The sequence below is a fragment of the Peromyscus californicus genome, unplaced genomic scaffold (assembly GCF_007827085.1).
Source record: "Peromyscus californicus insignis strain IS unplaced genomic scaffold, ASM782708v3 Scaffold_5__1_contigs__length_169319896, whole genome shotgun sequence".
Lineage (NCBI taxonomy): Eukaryota > Metazoa > Chordata > Mammalia > Rodentia > Cricetidae > Peromyscus > Peromyscus californicus.
Window position 1 is genome coordinate 32608307 of NW_026294573.1, and position 26016 is coordinate 32634322.

The window sequence follows — 26016 nt, forward strand, 5'->3', positions numbered from 1 at the left end:
GCCAACTCACTGTATACCTACTATGTGCCGGGGCTAGGCAACACAGGTTCCAGACCCACTGAACTCTCAGGTCAGAAAAGAGATGATGGGAAGAAAGTAAAGGGTGCCAAGCATCATGAAGAAGTACAAGGTCCTGGGGCTGGGGTTTGGTCTAAGCAGTTCCTGTGTAATCACGAAGACCTGAGTTTGAATCCCAGCACCCATGTAAAAAGCCAGGTAAGACTGTGTATGTGTTTTAATTCAGGATGAGGGGACAGAAATGGGAGATTCTTGCTAGCCTGTCACCCTAGAGCCAAGACCAAGCTTCTGGTTCAGTGAGAGACCATATGTCAAGGCAACAAGGAAAGGAGCAGATAGAGGAAGACATTGTGCCCATGGATATGTGTACCCTTACACTCATGTGGATGAACCATACCACATACACAGGAGGAGGAAGAGGAGGAGGAGGGGGCCTACAGAAGTGGAGTATTTAGCTCTTGGCTTTTAGACTTCTCTGCTGACATGACACTTGGGTTGGTGTCTAGGAACAGGAGGAGTCAGCGGGGCTCCCAGGAGGGGGTGTGCATCAGGGACAGCGTGTAAATGTCCTGCAGTGGGGGGGGGGGGTGTAAGAAAGAATGGTAGAAGATGATGTAATAGGGAGGTAAGGACCAGATCACACAGGGCCTTGGAGACTGCGTCAGTAAATCTGGATTTTATTCTAAGAAGTCCTGGAAGTTTTAAGCAGGGAAATGACACAACCAAACATTTATCTTTAGAAGATCGTGCTGGCTACATCTACAAAATGAGATGTAGACGCCTGGGAGTGTAAGGGGTCCAGGTCAAGGCTGTCAAGGGTGTCTGGATGACAGATAGTCGTGTTCTGGAGTGGGGTGTGGGCAGGAAGAGGGACCACAGACCTGACCCCAGAGAGGAATGCTGGAGAACAAGGCTTACTAGGCTTGGCTGTAGGCTGTGGGGGCGAAGGCAGGGAGGTGTCCAGGAGAATTTCCAGCTTCCAGCTTGAGCAAGTGGGTGGGTGATGGTGACGGTGATAGAGACAAGCCAGGGACCCTGGAAGCGGAGCAGGTGCAGGTGGGTGGCGCTAGGGACCTGGGTTTGATCCTAAGGCTGTGTCTAGGAAGCATAGAACCGATAGGTACTGAACCCAGAAGAGATAACTAAATTCAGAATAGTAAGTGAGATGACCTGGGGAGGATGGGCAAGGGGGTGGTGCAGGGAGAAGAGGGGTCAGTTTAACTCTGAGGAGCCATGGCAACAGCAGGCCCTGGGGGAAGAGTGGCCAGAGATTCTGGGCTTGGACAGTCAGAAGCACGAAGCCAAAGCTTATCCTCCTTCAGACCCTGAAGGCATCTGGCCTTGAATCTCCCTCTCCCAGCCAAGGAGCATACCCTGGGTTTAGACTGTGCCCAGATAAAAGCTTTTCCTTTCCCTGTATCCCTTCATCCCTCTGGGCAAAGCCAAGTTATCCCTTCCAAGCATGACACTGCATGTCTATAATTCCAATGCTTAAGGAACTGAGACAGGAGAATTGCCACAAGCTCGAAGTAGCAACCAGGCAAGCCAGAGCTACACAGTAAGATCCCGTGAGTTGAGCAAGTGAGTGAGTGAATGAATGAATGAATGAATGCCAAGTTCTCCCAGGCTCAGCTCAGGCAGCCCCTCACCTACATAAAGCCTTCCCAGCCCATGCCTGCTGTCTTGCTACTGGTCACCCTGTCTTTGAATCTCAGATCTTTCTCTTGATAACTGTGGGGCTGTGGTCAAATAACCTCACTTCCCTCATCTATACCATGGAGACGATGATCATCTTCCCCTCACTGGTGAAAATGAGTGTGTAAAGTGCTTAGCAGAGAAACCCTAGGGTAAACACCACCTAAGCCTTACTGTGACTAATGCCCCACTCACCTTTGGACAGATAATCAGGGCCCCCACCTTTGATAGCCTCCCCCTCAGGAGCTATTTTCAAGACTGTCCCTTCTCTCTGGATTATGAGCTAGATAATATGAAAAGCCCAGTGCTAAATGAAAGCCCAGGTCCTGGTTCAAAGCAATTCTTTCCAGACAGTGGCGGCGGAAAATTAAAGCATGGAGTCCCACTAAGCACAGGGTTCTGCCCCTACTTCGAGCCAGCCTCCCATGCTAGCCCTCACATGAGGTAGGAAAAAGGCCACCTGGCATAGGGACTTACAATCTCCAGCTAGAGTTTCCCTTTCTTCTTCCCATTTTATAGTTGACGACATTCAAGTTTAGACACGGGCATGTTCTGCTCATGAACTGCCGAGTTAGGATTTGAACACAGAACTGGCTAGAATCAAAGCTCTACATCTCGCCCTCTGGCTCCCCCAGAGGCTGGGAAAACCTGGCCCCAAAGGCAGAACTCAGTCAACAGGGCTGAGATGTGGCTCAGCCCACAGAGAGGGATCTGAAGACACCTCCTCCTGAGAAGAGTCACATAAACAAGGTCTCCCTGGGTACCATCTCTGCTGCTACTCAAGGGAAGGGCTAAGAGAGGGCAAAAGGTCACTCCCAAGGAGGCTCCCTTGTGGCCCACAGGCCGCAGCCCACATACCTGGAAGTCTGATCCTGTCTCCTCTCCTTAAAACCTTTTAGGGGTTGCCACTGGCTTCAGAATAAGCCTTCACATCTCTGGTATACTGCTAACCCAGGGTTGTGGAGCTTGGCTGTCCCCTAGCCTGCCACATACCCCTGGGCTATATCACCAGGATGTTCCCACGCCACCAGGGGCCCTAAACACTGTTCTCTCCCTGTTCGTCCTTGCTTCTCTGCCTCCTTGACTACTTGGCATCCTCCATGCCTCAGCTAAGAGGTCACTGTCTCCGGAAGCCCTTCCTGAACCCCAGAAGGTAGGGGAGCAACCTGCAGTGATAGGTCTGTGAACCCTTACTTTCAATACATGTCACATATGTAATCACCTGCTCTAGACCATGACCCTGCTAGAGAGTGGGCTCCATGGTTCCCAGAGCCTACTGTACCAGTGGTACTCAATGACTGACTGCCCTCCTGCAACAGAGGCAAGAGCACCCTCCCTCCCTGCTCCCACTCCTCGCCCGCCTCCTTTTCTTGTTTCTCATGCAATGGCCTTGAATGGTGTCTTGGGTTTCTGTTTTGTTTTTGAGACAGGGTCTCATGGAGCCCAGGCTGGCCTCAAACGTGTTATATAGCTCAGGCTAGCCTTGAGTTCCTGATCTACTTGACCATCAGCTGGGATTACAGAGGATACTATCATATTCAGCTTTTATTCAGCTATCTTGAACTCAAAGTGTGAAGAGTCCAAACTTGCAAGGGATGAGAATCAACAGAGAAGGTCCCACCTGCCCTAGGCTGCCTGCATATTCCGGCACCACATTTAATCAGCAGCACCTTCTAGGCAGGTGGGCCAGTTTGGATACAAAGGATACCTGGTTTGGGCTTGGGTTTTTGAAATAAGGTCTCATTCTGTACTCTGACTGGCCTGGAACTTGCTATGTAGACTAGGCTTGCAATAATTCTACTGACTCTGCCTTCCCAAGTGCAAGGTATACATGCAGGAACCACCACGCCCAACAATCATTCTTGCTTTCCAGAGCCAAAGGCAAGGGAGTCGAGATGGACACCTGTAGTAATCACAGGTGTAGGACATGAACCATGCACTGTCTGATACCCAAGTACCTTGTCTCCTCTCTGCCACTGAGCCCACAGCCTTGTGACTCACCACTCACAACCAATCCATCTCACCCACAGAGCACATCCCAGCCCATGGAGCACCTATGTCCGGTCACGGACATCTCTGTGGAACACAGCCCCATCATGAACAGAGACCAGTGGCCAAGTCATCTGTACCCACTGTGAAAGAAATACTCCCACGTCAGCCAAACACAGATGGGGGTATTTCTTATCCGCAAAATGTTGCTGAAGGAGATACACTCTGCGCCCCAGGTCAGCAGAATGCTAGCGGGCAATGCCACTGCCAGAGTCAGCAAAAGGCTGTGTGAGAGGCACTTCCCTACACCCCCTGTGCCTGGACTCATGACAAGACCGGGGGACATAGAAAAGCCTTCTAAAGTAGGGTTCCTAGGGTCAGAGAGCCCCGGGGTGGCTGTTGCCCGAGGAGGGAAGGTTTCAGCTGGGGAGTGGGGCACACTCAGGTGAGAGTTCTCACATGGCACTAATGAAATCAACCACCAGCCTACCTCCCCTCCCCTGGGACCCTCCAGGCTCCAGCTGATGCAATGCCCAGCCTGATAATTGTTTTCTTCGCTCCTTAAAGGGCCAGCTACTACTATAACTATGGACAGACATCACCCAGACCCCTGACAGCCCCGAAAGAGCTCAGCTCAGGGAGAGCAGGGGCCCAGAGAGCCAGCAGGGTCAGGCCTGGGCTCCAAAGAGTAAAACCCAATCAATGCCCAGATACTATGAGTGGCAAGGAGTGAGAGAGAACAGTTAAGACGGTAACACCGACCGCATCCCCTGGAGGAAGGGAACAAGGTCCCTGCTGAGTCCTCAGCTCCTGGCTCCAGCATGCCTGCCCCAGCAAGTACTTGGCACAGTGTTGCTTATAGTTCAGTAGTTAGTCCCTGAGCTGATGAGGGCTAGACACGGGGATAAGCTGCTCAAACCTACCACCGTTTTTACTCCTCCTAAAACGTAGGTCTGTTTTGCTGGAAGAGGCTCAGAGAAGGCAAGTGATTTCTTTAATATCACATTGCCAAAAAGTATCAGAGCCAGGGTTTGAAGACAGAAAGTATCAGAGCCAGGGTTTGAAGACAAGTTTAATCAGCTCTGGCTGGGCTTTACCCCTTGTAAATGGCCAGATGTCTGCAGAACTCTAGGGAGTCCCTGAATACCTGCTTTAAGCACAAGTTGCATGGACCCCCTCCCCAGCAGGCCCCTGTCCAGAGAATGTCCCATTAGGCTACCCTCTTCACTTGCCTGTATGGACAGTTGCCAGCTGCGTGACTGTGATTATGGACTAATTGGTGGCTGGAAGCAACTGTGGAAATGGTTTGTTAACCCCTTGGGGAAAGACCCTCTTTCCACCATTCAGGCCCCAAAGCCAAGTGAGAAATCACCAGCAGAGAACAGGGCAATAGGAAAAGCAGCAGCCGAGTCCTCCTCACTCACAGACCTCACCCTTAGAGACAGTGTTGGACACAGCCATTCCCCCAGGCCCAAGCCCTGAAGGCCCGTGGTGACATTGCCAGCTACAGCCCCTTGTTTCTCTGGCCTTAGGTATAGCGTTTCTCACCTTAGCCTGGGACCACAAGGGCTATGAACGCTTCCTGAGCTTCTGAGGCACTAGGAGGAGACCCACTCCTTGAGGCTGGGTTGTTCAAAGGTGATAGGGGCCTGGGATCCAGGCAGCCAGGAGGCCAGCCAGGGGGACCTATCCTCCCAAACGAACAAGAAGATGCCAGAATGGCCCATGAAGGGTTTTGCCAAGCTTCCCTGAAGCCCTGGGCAACCCTTCATTCCCCTGACCACTTTCCCCCAGCTTCCCAGAAGCCCCCTCTTCCCACCCTGAGGCTGCGTGAGCACCACCTCTCTCCTTTCCTGAGGAGGGGGGTGTTTTCTCTGGGTACAATGGTGTCACGTCGGGAGGAAAAAGTGGCCGCTTCCCAACCAGGGTACAGGCAGGAGGGAGAAAGGCAGGCTGCCTTTCCAGGAGGGATTTTAAGCACTTTCCAAAAAATGCCATGCGAAGCAATGCTGTTGGAGACCAGGGCCCCAGGTGAGCCCTGAGCGTCAGCAAAGTACTCCAGATTCTGGGGTTCCTACCCCATTTTCCAGGCTTCCCCAGGCTCAGCCCCCGCCCCACAGTCATCCCAGGCGGTGCGCATCGCGGGCCCCCGCCCCCCAGACCTGGCACACATCCCTACGTAGCGCTCGGCGGCCGGCTGGAACCCCCCTCCCCGGCGTGGTCCCCTGACCGCAGCCCCCTCCCCACGCCCACTCGCAGGCGCGCAAGGCCTGCTGACTTACCCCGAGGTGGGGCCGGGGTCCACGCCGGGAGCGGGGCTCCGCTGGCGGAGTGGCTCCGCAAGGCGAGGCAGGTGCTGCCCCGGGACCCCGCCCCGCGGACCCGGCGGTAGGCGCGGCCCGGCTCCCGGCGGGCGCGGACTCCGAAGGGGTAGGGACGCGGGGCGGGGACGGGCAGCGACAGAGACTCACGGGGGCATCGCCCGCCACCGGGCCGGACAGCTCCGCTTCGCCCGCCTGCGCTGCTGGCTCCGCAGCCGCCACAGTTCTCAGTCGCCGCCGCCGGGTGCAAAGCCAGAGCCACGGCTGGCGGGAGGCGAAGAGGGCCCTGCCAGGGGCGGGGCCTCAGGTTGGTGGGAGGGGCTAGTGAACGGGGGCGGGGCCTGGTAGGCGTGGTCTTGTGGTGGGCGTGGCCTTGGGAATCTGAACCTTCTAGGTCTATCCATGCTGAGTAGGCCTGGAAGGGGTGAACCTCTCAGAAGCTGGGGCCACTCAGTAGTTCCCTGTGCCTAAGATGCTCCTCCTGTCCTCTGCCTGTCCACTCCTCTACAGCATCTGTTCCTTCTCACCCTTCTTTGTCTTTGACGGTACCTCCCAGGTGCCCCTATCTACTCTGAACCAGATCCAGGAATGTCAGATGGTGAGGAATGAGGCTCAGCAACTTACAAACAGAGTCCATTCTAAAGACCAGGATTTAGGAAGAAAGCTCAGAGAGGAGGAAGGACTTGCTCAAGTACCTGCTGTGGCAGACTTTCTGGTGCTAGAGAGAGAGAGATCAGCAGTTAAGAGAGCCTACTGCTCTTGAAGGGGATCAGCGTTCAGTTCCCAACACCCACATCAGACAACTCACAACCACCTGTAACTCCAGCTCCAAGGGATCTGATGCCCTCTGCTGGCAACTGCAGGCACCAGCACACATGTACACATACACACACACACACACACACACACACACACACACACACACACACACAAAGTAAAAATAAGTATTTTTTAAAGGACTTCCCAATGTCCCTTTTGGACTTAGAGGAAGGGGCTATCAGTCCTTGTGACCCATGTTAACTCTCTCCCCACCTGTGGCAGTGATTTAAATTTGTATGGTTTTGTCCTGAGGGTTTTTTTTTTTTTTTACAATATCTGGAGTTATTTTTAAGTTTCTAGAATCATGAGGAGCTTTCTTGATGGTTTCTGTTAAGAAAAAACCCTAGAATTGTACTAGGCAGTCCTGACACCAAGAGTTCTGAGACCCTCTCTCTCTCTCTCTCTCTCTCTCTCTCTCTCTCTCTCTCTCTGTATGTATGTATAATATTATATTTATATTATATACACACATATATAGATGGGGATATTAGAACGGCTTACAAGCTGTGGTCGAACTAGTCCAACAATGGCTGTCTACCAACAGAAAGTTCAAGAATCCAGTAGGTTGTTCAGTCCGGGAGGCTAGATGTCTCAGCTGGTCTTCAGTATATATCCAAATCCTGAAGAAGTAGGCTCTAATGCCAGTGAAGGAATTGACTTGCTAGGGAGAGTGAGGGCAAGCAGGCAAAGAGAGCAAGCTTCCTTCATCCATGTCCTTTATATAGGCTGCCATCAACAGCCGGTCTTCCCACCCCAGAAGATCCAGATTAAAAGTGGGTCTGCAGTCGGGCGGTGGTGGCGCACGCCTTTAGTCCCAGCACTTGGGAGGCAGAGGCAGGCAGATCTTTGTGAGTTCGAGGCCAGCCTGGTCTACAGAGCGAGATCCAGGAAAGGCGCAAAGCTACACAGAGAAACCCTGTCTCGAAAAAACAAAAACAAAAAACAAACAAGCAACAACAACAAAAAAGTGGGTCTGCTGGGTGTGGTGGCACACACCTTTAATCCCACTATGTGGGAGGCAGAGACAGGCAGATCTCTGAGCTTGAGGCCAGCCTGGTCTACTGACTGAGTTCCACGACAGGCCAAGCTACACAGAGAAGCCCTGTCGCAAAAAAAAAAAAAAGTGGGTCTTCTCACTTCACATGATTTGATTAAGAACGGTGTACCCAGCCACTTGGGCTTGGCATCTGCCTGAATGAACTTCAGGTAGATGCCCTGATTTAAGACTCAGTAGTGCCGAGTGAAAAACCAAAAAAAAAAGACTCCACAGCTGAGGACTTGAGGATAACCTCTTCTAGGGTCCTGCCTGCTCCCACCTTGCTGTGCTTAAGTGAGTTTAGGACTAGTCATCTCTGTTCTCAATCTGGAAGGTTTATTTTGTTGTTGTTTTGTTTCTGTTTTTTTTTTTTTTTTCTTTTTTTGAGACAGGGTTTCTCTTTGTAGCCCTGGCTGTCCTGGAACTCACTCTGTAGATCATGCTGGCCTGGAATGCAGAGATCCTCCTGCCTCTGCCTTCCCAGTGCTGGGATTAAAAGCATGTGCTGTTAGGCCCAGCTACTGCTGGAAGGTTCTTAATTTCACAAAATATGAATGATGAGTGGGAAGCTGGAAAGAACTAGGGAAATGACTCAGATAAAGGGCCTCCCTCATCCTATTTCATACCTTCTCCACATGGTAAACTGAGGCCTAGCAATGTAAAAAGCCCAAATCTGGGTCCCTCAGGTTGTCAGCTGAGATTTATGATTTTAGTTGTTTATTAATGATAATGTTGTTACCGTCTAATCTAGTCCTAGAACTAGAGCCTGTGTGGTAGGCTGCCTGTTCCGGAGCAAGCAATGGAATTAGATTAAAGTAGGCAATGTGAAGGCCAGGGGAGTATCTGGAACAAATGATGGAGGTGAAAGACAGTGAATGCAGATCTGTGAAGGTTAGAATACTTGAGGGGAGTCATGCTTCCTCTCTGCCCTCTGTCTCAGGGACCCCTAAGTCGGGAGCTGCCATTGGCATCAAGGTCTCTTTGCCCGTCGTTGAAAACTTTGGACCTCTTTTCTTTTCTTTTTTTTTTTTTTAAGATTTATTTATTATGTACACAGTGTTCTGTCTGCACGTATCTCTGCAGGCCAGAAGAGGGCACCAGATCTCATTACTGATGGTTGTGAACCACCATGTGGTTGCTGGGAATTGAACTCAGGACCTTTGGAAGAGCAAGCAGCGCTCTTAACCTCTGAGCCATCTCTCCAGTCCCTGGACCTCTTTTCTAAAGAAACATGCAAATGTACATTTTGTGTATAATTCTGGGTCCTTCTATGTATATGCTTCCAGAAGATTGAGGTGCGTTGACTCTTCAGTGCAAGTAGAAGAATAAGTACGCAGAATTTAAAAATAAGATTAAATTATATTAAGAACATGTTATAAAGTCTATGTTGCTAACACAGTATGGCAGGGAAGCAGGACTAGACAGATCCCTGAAGTAAAATGGAGTACAGAAATGTACCCATTGATGACTACAGCTCACAAAGAAATTGAGTATTTTATGACTTCCTGGAAGAGAGAAGCTTGAGGTCTCCAAACACAAAGTAATGATAAGGAGAGGGAAGTGTTAATCACCCTGACTTGCTCTGTACATATTGTACACATGTACTGAACTAGCACACTGTCCTACATAAGTAAATACAATTAGTGTCTGTTAACAAAATGTTTTTAATGTTTAATGGAGAGGGAAATGCTAACTACCCTAATTTGATCATTGCGCACTGTTTACATGTATTGAATTATGACTCTACACAAATCTGTACCGTAACTAAATGAAAGAAATAGCCCAGCCACACTGGGGAATTCCGTGAAGCTAGTGCTTCAGATAAACTGGACGGGGGATGCTGGGGGGCGGGGCTGGGCATGGTGGGTGACGCCTGTAATCCTAGCACTTGAGAGGCTGAGAGGAAAGGATCGAAAGTTGGAGGGTAGCCTGTCTCAAAAAGTGATGATGAGGAAACAGAGAAGAAGAAAAAAAAGTCCTTCCATCAACTGGGTGGAAGGACTGGCTAGTCTTTTGGGGAAACAGAATCAAACCACGTCTTACACAGACAGGCAAATAATCTCCAGGTGGAGCACATATTTAAATAATAGCAGCATATGTATGATACACCTGAAAAACAAAACAAAACAAAAACATGGGCGAATGTTTTGATCATCTGGAGACCAAAGACTTTTTCTAAGCTGAGAAACGCCATAACAGAAAACATTGAGATGTTCGATATTCCTTCCTCTCGAAGAAATGACCTTAATGTCAAGTTTGAAAGATAAATCACGAACTGGAGGAGATAAATGCCCTCAACTCTGCTCCTCTGGCCTGCTGTCTCCTCTTCCAAGCTTAGGGGGTATACACAAGGAGGGCCTATGAGAGTCCAGACCAGGCACAGCACATTATGGAGACTCTTCCTAAGGCATCCTGGCCAGCGCCCACCTGTTCTAGGACTGGGAAGCCCCGGAAAACCCAGCTCGGCCATCTGTGTCCTCAGCAGGTGATAAGGTTGAGCCAGAGTCCGCCCGCAGGCTGCTCACCACTTCCCTCATGTGGCTATTCTGGGAACTGCAAGTTTCACTTCAAGCTACTTCACATAGTTCTTCTGTCCTCTCTCCTTGTTCTTTTTTTTTGTTTTTGTTTTTTCAAGACAGGGTTTCTCCATATAGCCCTGGGTATCCTGGAACTCTCTCTGTAGACCAGGCTGGCCTCGAACTCACAGAGAACTGCTTGCCTCTGCCTCCCAAATGCTGGGATTAAAGGTGTGAGCTACCTCGCTCAGCCCAAGAAGCTTTTTCTTAAAAACTAACAGCTTTTTCCCTTGAGAGGGAACCATTGCCTCTCACCTGGTTGCTATGTTTATTTGTTTGTGCATGTGCGTATATGTGCACACATCTGTGGCGGTCAGAGGACACCCTTAATAAGTCAATTTTCTCTTTTCAGCTTTGTGTAAGTTCCAGGGATTGAACTCACGTGATCGGGTTTGTGAATCAAGCACCTTTACCTGCTGAATCATCTCTTGGACCCCATGGTTTCATTCTTAAAAAAAAAAAGTCATCGTGTGTGTGTGTGTGTGTGTGTGTGTGTGTGTGTGTGTGTCTGTCTGTCTGTCTGTCTGTCTCTGTGTGTATCTGTGTGGGGCGGGGCCAAAAGATGTTGGTTCTCTCCTACTGGGGATCGAACTCAGGTCAGACTTGGCTGCCAGCGCCCTTACTCCCTGAAGCCTTTACTGGTCCCCACTGTTTTCTTCTTAAGTGACCTCCAAACCTCTGTATGGCAGTAGCTGGGTCCCCAGCACAGCACTGATGAGAACTGGGGAAACTCTAGTTTGGTGATGTCTGGTAGGAGGTCTGTAGGCCACTGGGAGACCTGACCGCAAGGGGCTCATAGGACTCCTCCAAACCCTTTCTCTCTTCTTCCTGCTGGCTGTGAAATAAGCCGTTTGCTACACCATGTAGCCCATGATACACCTCCATAGGCCAATTGACCATGTACTAAAACTGAGGCAAAAGGAGAGTTTTAAATTTTTTTATTTATTATTATTATTATTATTATTTTGGTTTTTTGAGACAGGGTTTCTCTGTGTAGCTTTGCCCCTTTCCTGGAACTCACTCTGTAGCCCAGGCTGGCCTCGAACTCACAGAGATCCGCCTGGCTCTGCCTCCTGAGTGCTGGGATTAAAGGCGTGCGCCACCACCGCCCGGTGAGTTTTTAATTTTTAAAGTTATTATTTGTGTGTATGTATGTGTGTGTGTATGTTATGTGTGTGTGTGTTGTTGTGCACACGCCACAAGTATTTGGAAGTCAAAGGACACCTTTCAGAAACCAGTTCTCTCTTCACTGTGGGTTCAGAGAATCCTACCAGAGACCCTGCCTCAAAAACAAACAAACAAACAACCCAAAAACAAGGGGGTGGGGCTGAAGAGATAGATTGGCAGTTTAAAGCACTTGTTGCTCTTGCAGAGGACCCAGGGTTGATCTGATAACCTCTTCTATCCCTTGCAGGCACCAAACACGCATGTGGCATGTATACATACATGCAGGCACCAGGCAAGCATGTGGTGCATATACATACATGCAGGCAATGCATTCATACACAAAAAATAAAAATAAATCTTAAACATTAAAAAGAAACAAAACTATGATACATGGATGGGACAGGAGAGGCTATGTGGCTTAAAGGGCTTGTCAGAAACCCCTTGGAGGCTACTTGTTATTTTTTCACTGAGCAGCTAGTAAGAGCCACGTGCTGTACTAGGAATGGAAGGGTGAGTAAGACCCAGCTTGGTCCTCCTGAAATTCACAGCCTGGGGTAGCTGTGGGGAGGAGATAGAAAAGGCAAAGGGAAATTACAAACTCATATCCTAGGCACCCTAAAGCAGGCCTGCAAGTCAGAACGCTTCTCCTCTGCTTCCTTTGGCCACATCCTCATATTCTTTCCTAGGGCTAGAAACGGGGAAGTGAGATACACCTCCGGAGCATGCGCCTCCAGCCCACATCCGGGCTCCCGCTTTCTTGGGAGCTCAGCTCCCACAGGTGGCTTCCACTGATTACAGTGCTCCCCTATCCCACCTCATGGCCTGATGAGCACTTGCTCAGCCTCAGCCCAGATGTCACCGCCCCTGGAACCCCCCTGCTTTCTTGTCACCCCTGGCCAAGATGGCCCTTGGTGTGTACTTCGGGGTGCAGGCAGCGAAGCGCCATGTAAATAGCGCAGGCTTTTGCCTCAGAGCCCCGCTGTGCTGTTTCTTTTCTGGGAACTTCTCTCTGAGTCTGTTTCCTTCAGCATGTGTGAAATGTGCTGCGGGCTTCATAGGGGAGTTGTAAAAATGAATGAGCAAATGTATATAAGCATCAGTGATCGGGACCTAGCGCTTGGTAAGTGGTTTCTACTCTGTTTATACTTCTTCCAATTCTTTTCTGCTTTCATCTTCTGTGTCTGAAATTCCCAAGGACCCAGAAGAAAACAGGGAAGAAGAGGAAGCTGTCAGTGATGGCCCTGAACATGCATTAAGACCTGGCTACCGCATAAATAAGGGGAAGAAGTGGTAACTCCGTGGAAAGTTCCAGGCAGGAGCTCTGAACCTTGAGCTCCAGTCACCATCCCAGCAATGGTCCAGTTTCTGCCTGACTCACATCCACTCTGAGGAAAGCCACCCACTTTAGCATCATTTCATACATCCTGAGAGTCCGTTCCAGGACCCAAAGCAGAGCTCCCGGAGAGCTGGGGTGGGGGTGCCAGCAGGAGCATGCTACAGACTGCCAGCAAGTGCCTCCTCTGCCTCACTCTGCTTCCATCTCTGGAAGGGAACGTGAGAGTGGGAGCAGAGGGTGTGCAGGATTCCATCACCTTGGCTTTTCCAGCCTCTAGGCCGGGCCAGGTGGGGCCAACGCCTGAGGCAAGTGGTACCATTTCCAATATGAACTTTCTGCGTCCAGCTGATGGTCTTGCACAGGCCAACTAGAAGGTCTCGGGGATCAAAGAACAGGAGGAAGTTTCCAGGGAGCAAAGGAAATTGACGCAGAGAGGCCAGAGACAAGTGGGTCTTGGGCAGTTGAGCCATGTGCATGCTAAGGTGAGAGGTGGGAAGTATAGTGCGGAATGAGGAAGGTCACAGGTTCTAGCCCAGTCTGGGCAACATAGCATCAATCCTAACATTAAAAAAGAGGAGGAGGGCCGGGCGGTGGTGGCGCACGCCTTTAATCCCAGCACTTGGGAGGCAGAGGCAGGCAGATCTTTGTGAGTTCAAGGCCAGCCTGGTCTAGATGAGCGAGATCCAGGAAAGGCGCAAAGCTGCACAGAGAAACCCTGTCTCGAAAAACCTAAAAAAAAAAAAAAAAAAAAAAAAAAGAGGAGGAGGAAAAGGAGGAACAGGGTGAGAGACCAAATGAAAGCAGAAGCCTGAGTGACTTCAGGTGAAGGACAAAGGGGCATTCTTGTCCGGAGATGGATGCATCGAGAAGTATTATTTGAACAGAGTTAGATAGGCCTCCTTCCTAACGGCCGTCCATCTCTTCCTAGATTCTCCTTGTATGTGAACCACATTGACTGAGTCCCTGTCTCTTGGAGCTCAATAATCTGATTCCACTATCATCTGGGCCAGGGTCTATCCATCTGTGGAACTTGGTTTACTGAACTATCTAAAAAGCCCTCTGCAGATCAATGCTGTGTTTGGATATTGTGCAGAGGAAGCAGGGTCTGCCGTTGGCAAAGGAGATGGGGATGGGAGCCCTGACCTCCCAGCTCCCCAAATAGCTTGGTGGCTGGTTAGAAGCTCCAGCACACCTGGCTTTGAACCTGAGCCCCGTTGACACAGCCTGCCTCCCCCTTCCATCATATCCTTTGTTGGATCACAAAGGGGAGGAAGAACAAGGGCTGGGTTCTTGCCAGCATCTTCTGGATGCTAAATGCCCTACCTGCCCCCTTAATACCTTCACGGGCCCGCGTTAGCCTCTCCAGGGACTTCAGTGCCAGGTTTGTTCCAAAGAAAGTGCCATTCCAGGAAGAACTTAAAACAAAGGAAGTTTTCTTCCTCGGTGTTGAGGTATTGACGCTTCCTGCCCTCCAGCTGCCTGGCTCTCACTCAGCCTGTGTCCTGCCTTCCTCCTTGGCTAGGAACCACAGTGTTGGTGACACGTCCTCGCTTTTCTGTGGTGCTTTGTGCTTTTCCCATGCACCGTCTTATTTGCTTCTCACAGAAACCCAGGGATGAGCAAGAAAGAGTAAAAAAAATACCACGCACCATCCCCTACCCATCCTCCCCACTTAGAACTAGATTTATTTATGGGCTTTTGCAAGTGTCTTATGTAGAAGAGGCTGGCCTTGAATTTGTATGTAGCTGAGGATATGACTTTGAGTTCCTGATCCTCCTGCTCCCATTTCCTGGGATTATAGGTGTGTGACACTATGTCAGCAAAACAATTTATTTAAAAAAATTTTTTTTGATAGGTTTTGCCATGTGTCCTGGGCTGGCCTCCAACTTAACCTCCTGCCTCATCCTCCTGAGTAGTGGGATTACCGGTATGCAATGCCATGATTGGCTGTTTTTAAAAGAATTTTTAACTCTGTCCCCTCTCCTTTGTGCTCCTTCCCCCCATCGGTCCCCCTCTCTCCCTCTCCCCCCCTTCTCTCTCTCTCTCTCTCTCTCTCTCCTCTCTCTCTCTCTCTCTCTCTCTCTCTCTCTCTCTGTCTTTCTCTGTCTCTCCCTCCCCCAATAAAGCTCTAAAAAGGTAACCATGGCTATGATTCTTTTAATCAGCACGCTCCTCTGCGGGCATGGCCGCTGCGGGCGGCAACCAGCCATGAGGGGCAGCGCCGTGGCATAACCAACATTGGTGCCGTTCAGACTTGGATACACCACCGAACACCGAGGACCTGCTGACTGGTGCTGTTTGCCGCCTCTTCCCCCATCCAGTGAGACCGCGCGAGCGCCGCGCGCATGCGTGCGTGCGTCCCTTGCCGCCTCCGCTGGACCCCCACACCGCCACTGTGATGATTCTTCACCAGAGTAAGTCCGCTGTTCTCGCGGCTGTAGTCTGAGCTATATTCTTTGCGACGGACACCCCGGGGGTTGTCCTCGAGCTGCACTAGCAACGGCACATTTTCGTTTCTGACGATTAAAAAAATTTTAGAAAAAAAAAAAAAGAATTTTTAATTATCCCTATGCTGCTTTTAAAACAGGTGTAGTGGCACATTTCTTTAAATCCTGACACTCAGGAGGCAGAAGCAAGCAGATCTCTGTGAGTTCCAGACCAGCCAGAATTACATAGTAAGACCATGCCTCAAAAAACAAACAAACCAATGAAAATATTGAAATTAAGTTTCTTAATGACTTGCCCAAGATCACACAGCAAGCTAATGGCTCAGTGGAATCCAGATGATTTCCAGTCAAGGATCACACTTACTTAAATTGAGTTATCTTGTCAGGATTTGCCTGACCCTGGCTTACAAAATGGTACTGATACAGCTAAGATTAGTAATACTGCTGTGGCTGCTGGGTTAGGGTCTTCAGGAGTCATTTGCAACGACTCTCCTCCGGAGATTTGTCTACCCCACAAATGACTTGGGTAGCACCAAGAGACCACAGAAGAAAGCTGGCTTGGATGCAAAGGTTTGGTATAGCAGTTCCTCTGGTGTTGGCAGGGATAAATGCTGCTGAGACACTTCCTGTTGTGACTGCAGAGAACATAGTGGAAAGTAAAACAGAATTTAGAGAGCCCCCAGTCTATCCCTCTGTCAGCACAGCTAAGGAAGAGAAGGAAGAGGTGGAGGAGGAAGAAGAGGACGAGGAAGAAGAGGAGGAGGAGGAGGAGAAATATCTTTGACTCCCCTCTCTTTCTAAACTCTACTATGACAAAGACACGCTTTACTGTCCCCTCTGTTTTGGGTTCCCTTGTCAATTGTGTCCAGGTGTCCACCTGGTACTTTTGAAAGCCGCTGATGCTGCCACAGCAGAGTCAAATTATCGCATGAGGCAAGCTGTGAGCTCTCCCTAAGATAGTCCTAGGGTAGGGGTGTGGCTCAGTTGATAGAGTGCTTATCTGGTATGCATAAGGCCCTAGGTTTGATCCCCAGAACAGAAGAAATCTAGCATGGAGACACATGCCTATAACCCCAGCACTGGGAAGTGGAGGCAGGAGGATCAGAAGTTCAAGGTCATTCTTTTTGTTGTTGTTGTTGTTTGGTTGGTAGGTTCAGTTTGGTTTTGGAGACAGGGTTTCTCTGTGTAGCCCTGGCTGTCCTAGAACTCACTCTGTAGACCAGGCTAGCCTCAAACTCAGAGATCTGCTTGCTTCTACCTCCTGAGTACTGGGATTAAAGGGATGCGCCACTACTGCCCGACTCAGTCTTTGAACTTTCAAACAAGGAATTTAGCTTGGTCAACTGTTTAGAAACATGCTAGAGGTCCTGGAGGAGGGAAAGGGTAAGGTGGAATAGACTTAGGGGTAAAATCCTACCACCCCGAGGTCTAGATGAAGGGGTATGACATGATGCAGAAGCCCATGCTCCCAGAACAGTGGCTTTGTTTATTTGTTTGTTTGTTTTTCCAATGTTGCTGCAAGCAGGTCTGCCAATGATTTCTGGAGCTTACAGGAACCCACTGCCATACCTCCATGCCACTGACTGATTGTGACAGTGGCCTACCTCCATCGCTTCCAGAGACTCCATAGATCTCCACACCCTGTTATAGATTAGTTGAAGATATGTTACATTTGTTTATGCTGTGAACATTTGTTTAATGATGCAAAGATATGCTGCATTCTTTTGTGTTGCATTTGTTTAACTCTGTGAGGCTGTCTAAAACACCATATTAGTCTAATAAAGAGCTGAATGGCCAATAACTAGAAATGAGAAAGGACAGATGGGGCTGGGAGGCAGAGAGAATAAACAGGAGGAGAAATCTGGGAAGAGGGATCGAGGAGCGAAAGAAGGAGAAGAGGAGGAGGACTCCAGGGGCCAGCCACCCAGCTTACACAAGGCACAGAGTGAAAAGTAAAGAAAGGTCTACAGAAAGAGAGAAAGGTAAAAGCCTAGAGGCAAAAGGTAGACGGGATAATTTAAGAAAAGCTGGCAAGAAACAGGCCAAGCTAAGGCCAGGCATCCATAAGAACAAATTAAGTCTCTGTGTATTTATTTGGGAGCTGGGTGGCGAGCCCCCCAAAGAGCCAAAGAGTATAATATACCAACTACAATGCCCTAAGCACTAGCTGTTGCCAGAAGCTCCAGCAGGTGCAGAGAGAACACAGCTTTGCTTTTTCGACTGCCAGCCCCTCTCCAGGCACACAGGTTCTCACTGGAACTTCCTGTTGGTCAACCTGACAAAAAGCTGGAGGCAGGAGGGATGTGTGAAATGTATTTTGTTGGGGTGCGAGGGGTGTATGTGTGTTCAGCATCCTTTAGTACAAAGCAGTGTGGGAAGGCTTGTGTGACGCTGAGACCAAACAGGTGAGTGACTATGAACACAAATGCTATTCAAACTTTCAATTCATTTTGACATCATTCTTAGAATCTATAATGGATTGGAAGGTGGGTGGGGAGATCTAGGGATGAAACCTAGGGCTTTTCACTTGCTAAGTAAGTGTTCTATCTTTGAGCTATACCGTTGCTATGTATTATATATTAATCTCTCTCTCTCTCTCTCTCTCTCTCTCTCCCCACCCCCTCTCTCCTGTGTGTGTTATTGTTTGAAATAGAATCTTACTATGTAGCCCAGACTGTAATTCTCTCTAGGCTGAAATTATAGGTATGAGCCACCATGCCCCATCCACTTTTCCCTTTCTACTAGCCCCTCATGTCCTTTCCAGGACCTGTGTATTATCGAGAAGCTAGTTCCATCTGGTTAGAGCAGGTTTGAATCAATACTTCTGACTGTAATGATTGGTCAAGTGGGCATGTGAACTGAGGTAGTCCAATCAGAGTGAATTTCTGAAGAATTTTTGCTAGGGAGTCTGGCAGAAAGAGTCTCTTCCTTGCAAATTGTAAATGGGAACATGCAACATTTAGATCTGTTGACAGGTACCTATCTTGGGCCAATATAGGGAGTGGAAATCAAGAAGGGAGAATAGCCCTGAAGACCATATGATGATGATGGTGATGGTGATGATGGTGATGATGGAGATGATGGATTCATATGTAACTTACTGTAGTCACCGGAGGGAATCTCAACATAGTAGATCAGGCTCATGCATCTCACAGTGTTTCATCAGTTGTAAAACATGAGCAAGTGTTGTTGCTGTTTTTGCTCTTTTACTCTTTTGGGGGACCCGCCACCTAGCTCCCAAATAAATTACACACAGAGGCTTATTCTTACTTATAAATGCCTGACCTTAGCTTGGCTTGTTTCTTGCCAGCTTTCCTTAACTTAAAATATCTATCTACCTTTTGCCTCTGGGCTATTCCTGTTCTTTTACTTCTGTACATCTTACTCTTACTCCGTGGCTGGCTGTAGCTGGGTGGCTGGCCCCTGGAGTCCACCTCCTTCTCTGGCTACTTCTCTCTTCTTCCTTCTCCCAGATTTCTCCTTCTGTTTATCTTCTCTGCCTGCCAGCCCTGCCTGTTTCTTTCTCCTGCAAGTCCCATCCCCAGGAGTAGTTGACCAACACAAATAGAGCTCCATGTTTTTTTGTGCGCTTTTGTTTTGTTATGGTATTTTTATTGTCTTATTGGGTGTTTTTGTTTGTTTTGATTTTCTTTTTTTGTTGTTTTTGTTTGTTTGAGAGAAGGATCATGAAGTTGGGTGGGCAGGAAAGTGGAGAGGAGCTGGGAGGTTTGGGGGGCGGGGAAGGATATGATCAAAATATAGTGTATAAAATGTTCAATTAAAAATGAATAGGGGCTAGAGAGATGGCTCAGTCATTAAGAGCACTGGCTGCTTTTCCAGAGGACTGGGTTCAATTCCCAGCACCCACATGGCAGCTCACAACTGTCTGTAACTCCAGCTCCAGGGGATCTGACACCCTCATACAGGCATACATGCAGGCAAAACACCAATGCACCTAAAATAAAAATAAATAATAAATCATTAAATAACTAAGTCTTATATTGTGATCAATGTACATGTTGATATACAGAAGGCTAAAACAAGTTTTAGAGTAGTTTTCACAGTAATTAATCTTGCTATGTGCCGTCAACTCTATTTTCCTATCTTATTCTATTCTATCTCATTCCATCTTTTAAAATAAAAGCTGGCTCAACCATCTCAATGACTTCATGATCTATTAATGGCTCGTGACCTGCAATTTGAACCATATCCTATACTTTGCCAACATCAATGGCTGCAAATTTTAACTCTTTCCTTCCCTCTCAGTCTTTTGGGGGAAGAGTCCTGCTATGCAGCCCTGGCTGGTCTCGAACTTGCTACATAGTCCAAATTGGCCTCAATTCTGCGACAATCTTCCTGTCCTCTCTCTCTCCCAAGTGCTGGGATTACAAGCATGTACCACCATATCCAACCAAAACCTTGATTTTAAGGATTCTAAGCCTTACCAACTGTGTTGTTTCTCACATTCTCCATCACCATTTACCCCACTGCTATGTCCCAGCTCCTATCAGAAGTGAACCTCCCTTATGACCCATGCTCAGGGCCTCAAGAACCTACCTATACCTGTGCTCCGCCTTCCCCCACCCCACCTCCCAACCCACTTGTTTATTTCCCCAGCACCAGGAGGCAGAGGCAGGCGGATCTCTGTGAGTTTGAGGCCAGCCTGGTCTACAGAGTGAGATCCAGGATAGGCTCCAAAGCTACACAGAGAAACCCTGTCTCAAAACAAACAAACAAACAAAAAAGCAAAATTAAATCAACAAAAAGCCCTTTTAAAATTCTGTTTCAACTGCTTTCTTGAGTCAGATAAGATGTAGTTGAATGAGACAGGAAGCAGGGAGGGGGCAGATGAGGAGGACGGATACACTCAGGACCAGCAGTGAGGAGCCTGGCAAGAAGGGAAGCAGAGGACATGGAGGGAGAAGGTGGACTCCAGAGTTGTGTGAATGGGTAGACAGCAGGAGTGAATTCTGAGCCCAGAATAGCGTTCCTTAAGCTCTCCTTTTGAGACTTCCTGCTCTCCAGCTTCCAAACCTTAGTTATCCGAGGCTGATGTCTGGAGTCAGGTAAGCTTAGGTCCTACACCAGTTCTGGCATTTCTGAGCTGAAGGACTTCAGATAAATTTCATCTCTTCTTCATATCTGCCAACTTAACCTAATAAAACCCATCCCACTGGAAATAGCAGTACAGGCCTGTAATCACAGCACAGATGCAAAAGGATCAGGAATTCAAGGCTAGCCTCAGCTACATATTGAGTCCAAGGCTAGCCCAGGCTGCGTGAGGCTCTCATCTCAACCAGAAAACCAAACAACAAAATCCTCTCATTAAGTTGGTTTAAGGATTAAATGACATCAGCAAATGCTAATTCTCATTATTAGTCCCCCACTAACATTAATTACCATAGCAATTACTTGATCAGGTCCTCTGTGCCAGGCGATATTCTAAGGACCTCTTATAGGAAGGGTTTTCAAGTCAAGGATTTCTAAGTACTCCTTCTGGTAACTTAATTAACGTTAACTATTGGAGTGTGTACCATGTAACAGAGAGTGGGTTGGCTTACTTACATCCAGTGGATGTTAATCACCCACTATGATGTCGCATATTTACAAGGTCTGGAGTTCCCAAGCACTCATAACCGTCACCCTTGAAGGACTCACGATCTGGCGAACACGGGGAGAGCTGTGTGACAGAGAGAGCTGGGTAACAAGAGTGGGCTATGAGGTCTTTTTTCCCTTGTTCCGGGTTACCCCCACTTTGGCTCTCAACCTTTCAATGGACAGTGATTCTGTGTCTCTTTTTTTGCATTCCCAATCTCTCCCCGCATAGGCTTCCAAACTGAGTTCAGCACATATCCAAAAGATACGTAGATACCTGGTGTGGATTTTACATCCTCTGCCTCCCGAATGCTGGGATTAAAGGTGTGTGCCACCACCGCCAGGTCACGCCATCACATTTGGGGCGGGGGGGGGGGGGGGGGGGGGTTGGTTTTTAGGTTTCTGAAACTGGATCTCAGAATACAGCCCAGGTTATCCCCTAGTTGTCTTACTCCCCCACTCTCACCCCCAAATGCTGAGGTTACAGGCATGAGTCACTACACCCAGCTCCCATCACATTTTTATAAGTCTTTTCATGTTTTGTTTTGTGGCTGGCCTCTCACTCACAGAGATCCACCTGCCTCTGCCTCCCAAGTGCTAGGATCAAAGGCCTGTGCCACCACGCCCGGCAACACTTCTTGTCTTCATTCACTCCCAGTCTCTCAATTGCTGTGAAGAGGTACTGTGACCAAAGTAACTTAATTGGGTTCTTGCCTACAGTTCCAAAGGGTTAGCCCATGGTCATGGCAAGCAGACCGGCAGGTAGGCTGGCAGGCAGACATGGCGCTGGAGCAGTAGCTGAGAACTAACAGGATCAGGCAGAGAGAAAGCTAGCCTAGTGTAGGCTTTTTAAATCTCAAAGCCTACCCCCAGTGACACACCTCGTCCAACAAGGCCACACCTTTCCCACTTTTTGTTTGTTTGTTTGTTTCCCCATGAGACAGGGTTTCTGTGAAGCCCTGGCTGTCCTGGAACTCACTCTGTAGGCCAGGCTGACCTCAAAATCAGAGACTGGCCTGCCTCTGCCTCCCTAGTATTGGAGTTAAAGGTATGCACCACCACACCCAGCTAAGGCCACACCTCTTAATCTCTCCCAAACAGTTCAGCTAACTGGGGACTGAGGGGTTCCCTGCAGGTGTCATACAGGAAAGCCAACCTGGAGAAGAGATACCCAACGAAAACCAGTGCAGACAGACTGACTTCATCAACCTGGATCAGACTTCAGGGCGTCTAATGCCAGGCAGTTCACTGTCAGCAGATTGAAAACACAGTGCAATTTGGGGAATGGTTTCCAGGCAACAATCAGTCCAATTCCAGGTGCACAGTAAAGCTTAAGGAATGACTACACCATGAGGATGGGTTTTTATAGCTAAAAGGCCTAGATTCTAGTGTGAACTCTGACCTATAGCGTAGAGGTCAGTAGGCCATGAAGTATATGTGACACTCCCCTAGGGATGGGTAAGGGTCGAGGGAAGGAAGAGTCTGGGATAATCATTCTGGGGAATTTGGGTGAGGTCTGTCTCTTCAGATAGCAAAAATGTCACCAGGACATTAACAACCTCCCCTCTCAGCTTTCTGGATGGAACTCAGGTATTTGATTGTTATCTCTTCCATTGAGGAGACACCCCCGCGTGATTAACATTCCTGGTTCTCATAGTGCTTCTCTGTGAACACAAGGACCTCTGTGCCCCCAACATGGGACCAAGCATTCAAGCCTAAGAGCTGATGGGGCCCCTTCTCTTTGAAACCACCACAGTTGCCAAACTCCAAGGGCCATCCCACAGCAGCTCTTCCCTCTCTTCTCTCCTTGTGGTTCCACATGCCATTGACGGTCCTTTACATCTTTCCATTTTCCAGCTCAAGGAAGTAGATGGAGCTGGGAGTCAAATGCAGATCAGACTGATTCCAAATCACACTCTATAACTAATGCTCCCCTCTGCCTCCCAACATAGATCAAAAGTCTAGATGTGTGCTCTCTACTACCTGCTGATCTGCCATATGTAGCTTTTTAAGTTTTTTAAGGATCTTGTTGAGTACTTTACCACTGCACTTTTTTTTTTTTAAGATAAGGTCTCATGTAGCTCAGGTTGTCCTTAAACTCATGGTCCTCCTTCACCTCTGGCATGCTAGGATTACAGATGTATACCACAGACTGGGCTAAATTGAAATTGAAATGAAATTAGATTAAAATTTCAGTTTCTTAGTGTGATGGCTGGTCTTGGCTGTCAAGTTGACTACGTCTGGAATTAAAGCCCAAGTAGCTGGGCACACCTGTGAACAATTTGTTCTGGACTGGGTCGTTTGAGGTTGGAAGACACACCCTAAATCTGGGCCACACTTGGTGGCAGCCTATATAAAAGCCGTGGAAGAAGAGCGCATTTGCTTGCTCTTGGCCTGCTTGCTCTCAATTCTCACTGACAAGTTCATTCCCTCATTGGCATTAAAGCCTGTTTCTTTGGGATTCTGACGTACACTGAAGACCAGCCGAGACATCCAGCCTCATGGCCTGAACAACTACTGGATTCTCGGAATTCCTGTTGGGAGATAGCCCCTGTTGGACAATCTGGACCACAGCATGTAAGCCGTTCTAATAAATCCCATATATATATGTTCACTCTATCAGTTCTACTCCTCTAGAGAACCCTGACTGAAAAACTCAGGCATATCATCTTTCCAGAGCTCACTAGTGACCTGTGGCTAACATCCACTGTGTTGGACAGAGCAGATATATAAAGTGTTCCCACCATCACAGGAAGCTCTATTGACAGCACTTTATTTTCATTTCCTAGAATTTTATTGCATTTTATTTATTTATTGTGTATGTGTGTGTGTGTGTGTGTACACGCCACAGCATGTGTGGAAGTCAGAAGCCATCTTGTAGGAGTTCATTCTCTCCTTTTATAATTTGGGTCCCTGAGATCCAACTCAGGTCATCAGGCTCTTCGCCTATATTACACTCTGAGCTGTGTTGACAACCCCCCATTTTTTGTTTGTTTTGAGATAGGGTGTCTTAGTTAGGGTTTTTAATGCCGTGAAGAGACACCATAACCACGGCAACTCTTATAAAGGAAAACATTTAATTGGATGTGATGGTTGACTTTGGTTGTCAACTTGACTGGCTCTAGATCAATAGAGAGACAATCACTGGGTGGGGCTGTGAGGGTATTTCCTGGAAGGATTAACTCAAGGAGAAAGACCCTCCCTAACACCAGGCCCAGAATAGAGGTCTGGAAGAAAAGCAGGTCTGCCTTTGCCTGCCCACATTTTCTCCCTGCTGATAAGTGTATCTGCTCTGTTGTTGCTGATGCTGTGGCTGCCAACATTTGCTGACATTGGAACCCAGCTCCTCTGGTCTTCCAGCGTGGGTAGAAAACCAATCTTTTAGGCTTTCAGTGCCAGACTGAGGACCGCCAAGGTATCTAACTCCAGGCACTGAGCAGCTAGCCTCTCCCATGTGCTGACAGCTACTGTTAGACTGAAAGTCAGTGTAATAAATCCCCTTTGTGTGTGTGTGTGTGTGTGTGTGTGTGTGTGTGTATTCATTCTATTGGTTCTGTCCTTCTAGAGCAGTGGTTCTCAATCTGTGAGTCAAGACCCCTTTGGCAAACCTCTATCTCCAAAAAATATTTAATTGTGATTCGTAATAGTAGCAAAATTAGTTATGAAGTAGCAATGAAATAATTTTATGGTTGGGGGCCACCACAACATGAGGAACTGTATTAAAGGGTCGCAGCATTAGGAAGGTTGAGAACCACTGCTCTAGAGAACCTGACTAATAGAATGGTCTTGAACTCATGGCAATCCTTCTGCCCTAGCCTCTTGCGTGCTGAGATTACATGTATAAGCCATAATTGACTCTGTCAGTATGTTTTTATCTGGTAGTATTGGCGATCAAATCTAGGGCCTCATCGGCTTTATCACTGGTCTGTAGGCCTGGCCTGAAGTTCAATTTTCTGAACTTGTAACAGGCTTTCTTTTGGGTCACCAACCATCTCCCAAATCATGACACAGAGACTTCTTATTAGTTAGAATGCTTGGCCTTGTCTTATGATTGTCCCACTAACTCTTATAACTTAAAGTAACCTGTTTCTTTTCATCTACTTTTTTCCTTGGAGCTTTTGACCTTTCTTTCATTCTATATGTCCTACTCTGTGTCTATCTGGTGGGCATCTCCCTTTTTTTCTCCCTCATTTTTCTTGTCCCTTCTCTATTCTCTCTGCCTGCCAGCCCTGCCTATCCCACCTCTGCCCTGCTTTTTATTAGACTAATCAGGTGCCTTAGACAGGCAAGGGGAAACAGCAACACATCTTCACATAGTTAAACAAATACAGTATAAACAAAAGTAACACACCTTTACATAGTTAAAGTAATAGTCCACAACATAAACAAGTGTAACACTCCTTCACACAGTTAAAGGAATAGTCCACAACATAAACAAGTGTAACACTCCTTCACATAGTTAAAGTAATAGTCCACAACATAAACAAGTGTAACACACCTTTACATAGTTAAAGTAATAGTCCACAACATAAACAAGTGTAACACACCTTTACATAGTTAAAGTAATAGTCCACAACATAAACAAGTGTAACACACCTTCACATAGTTAAAGTAATAGTCCACAACATAAACAAGTGTAACACACCTTTACACAGTTAAAGTAATATTGCACAACATAAACAAGTGTAACACACCTTTACACAGTTAAAGTAATATTGCACAACATAAATATAAAACATCTTTAATAAGTAAAGTGATATTATACAACATGAATTCTTCATGCAAGCTCTCCCTTACTTCCTGTCAGGAAGTGGACAACCAGTGTCTGGTCTGTCTTTGACTCCCACTTTTCTAGGTAGTGTTACTCTGTCTCCCACTCTCCAGTATGCTTTCGTTCATAGTGACAATGCTTGCTGCCATCTTTTTTCACAACAATGCTGACTAATTAGTGGATGGGCACGTTGCCAAAATTAGCCCATGCAGGGTCTCTACCTCCCAGGAATTGGAGATTGATCCT

At 48.0% G+C, this 26016-nt stretch overlaps 1 protein-coding gene across 2 annotated transcripts in view; it reads right to left on the bottom strand.

Annotated features, from left to right (window-relative positions):
- The window catches only part of LOC128096839 (regulating synaptic membrane exocytosis protein 3), a 36513-nt gene extending 30201 nt beyond the window's left edge, over positions 1-6312 (bottom strand). The window contains exon 1 of one of the 2 annotated variants that reach the window (XM_052716873.1): positions 5985-6312. The gene's annotated coding sequence lies outside the window, so the exon portion shown is untranslated. The remainder of the gene's footprint in view (positions 1-5984) is intronic. The other variant, XM_052716876.1, reaches the window with a different exon arrangement.
- Between the last annotated feature and the right edge of the window lie 19704 nt (positions 6313-26016).